The following is a 1,846-nucleotide window of genomic DNA, read 5'->3' as shown; positions in this document are numbered from 1 at the left end:
CTTCAAGATTCTATCCCTGCACAAACACAAACAAAACATCATCAGCAATCTCAGATCTGGTTACTTAGTCAAGGAATCGCTGGACTGAAAGCGCCCTTTTATCCGGTTGTATACTTGAGTCAGAGGTGGCAATCAGATTATTGAGTTTGTTTATTTTAATCAATCAGTGGTTAAGAGCTCATATTGTCCATTGTGGACATATAATCAATTTTGTTAGATTTGGGTCTTCTTATTATGCCGGCCAAGTTAAATTTTGGGCCACCTTCGATCCCTCCTGTTGGTGTTGACAATTCAAAAAATTTGCCTATACCAACGCTTACAGATCTTGGTTTTGGAGATGTGTCTCACGAAGAATGCACTCCTTTTGTTGGTGGTGAGACAGAAGCACTGAAGAGAATGGATGAATCTCTACAGGATCAGAAATGGGTAGCAGCATTTGAAAAGCCTAAAGGGGACCCAACTGCATTCCTGAAGCCCGCCACAACTGCTTTGTCACTGTACTTGAAATTTGGTTGTCTGTCATCAAGATTATTTTATCAGCGCCTGCAAGAAGTGTATAGAAAAGTGAAAAAATATACGAAACCTCCAGTTTCACTGGAAAGGCAGTTGCTATGGAGAGTGTTTTTCTACACAGTGGCATACGGGACACCCAAGTTTGATCAAATGGAGGGAAATCCAATTTGCAAACAGTGTGTCTTAAATGGGTAGATTCCATGGAATGATAATGATAGCCTACTTTCTGCTTGGAGAGATGGTCAGACAGGATACCCCTGGATTGATGCAGCCATGGTGCAGCTTCGAAATGGGGATGGATGCATCATCTTGCTCGTCATATAGTTGCATGTTTTTTTTTTTTTTAACTCGTGGTGACTTGTTTGTCCACTGGGAGAAGGGTCGAGATGTCTTAGACAGATTACTGATTGATTCAGATTGGGCAATTAATAATAGCAAATGGATGTGGCTGTCTTGTTCAACATTTTTTTTTCCAGTACCATCGCATATATTCTCCGATTTCGTTTGGAAAAAATTATGATCCTGATGGTAAATACATATGGTATTTTCTTCCTGTGTTGAAAGATATGCCAAAAGAATATATATATGAGCCCTGGACTGCACCAATTGATGTTCAAAGGAAGGTGAAATGTATCATTGGCAAAGACTATCCTGAACCTCTGGTATCTCATCTGGACGCAAGCAAGAACTGTAAGGAAAAGATTGCAGCAACGTATGCACTGAACAAAGGAGTTAAGACTGAGATTAGTCAAGTGCAATTACAACGTGTAAAGAAAAATTCCAGCTATAGGAGAAATATCGATGATGTAATTAAACAAACCCCAAAGAAGCAACAACAGACAGTTCAGGGAAATATCGACTTAGGGGCCTTCTACCCAACACAATCTAATCGAAAAAAGTGGTAGTGAAGGAAGACTCTGGAAGCCAATCAAGAATTGAACGGGCATCTCCAAGTTTGGTTGACATACAGGTTTGCTTTACAGATATTAACGATTTGTATTTTGTTGTCTTTGACCAACCAGAAACAACCATTATAACCGGTCTCGGCCTTGACAAAACTGTGAAAATGTTTCTTTCTCATGGAGCGAATCCTTTGACAATCAATGATGATTGCCAGACAACTCTTGGCACATGCTTCTCTGTGTTGCTCTCCTCAGTGCCAATATACAAATTGCCGCAGAGTAAAAGGCCTTTTTCGTCATGGAAGACAGTGTAAAATTCGTGCTTCTGGGGGTTGTTCTCTTTGCAAGAAAATGTGGTATTTGTTACAATTACATGGACGGGCTTGCAAAGAATCTGAATGCCGCGTGCCTCACTGCAAAGATTTAAAGGA

General features: G+C 40.3%; 1 pseudogene; it reads left to right on the top strand.

Moving 5' to 3' along the window:
- Positions 1-234: 234 nt before the first annotated feature.
- Positions 235-1,418, top strand: LOC149157376 ((6-4)DNA photolyase pseudogene; annotated as a pseudogene).
- The last annotated feature ends 428 nt before the right edge of the window (positions 1,419-1,846 follow it).

The sequence above is a fragment of the Pinus tabuliformis genome, chromosome 5_2 (assembly GCF_031772625.1).
Source record: "Pinus tabuliformis cultivar Carrire ecotype Pingquan chromosome 5_2, CPIR1, whole genome shotgun sequence".
In the NCBI taxonomy this organism is placed as follows: domain Eukaryota; kingdom Viridiplantae; phylum Streptophyta; class Pinopsida; order Pinales; family Pinaceae; genus Pinus; species Pinus tabuliformis.
This window is presented reverse-complemented; position numbering and strand designations above follow the sequence as displayed.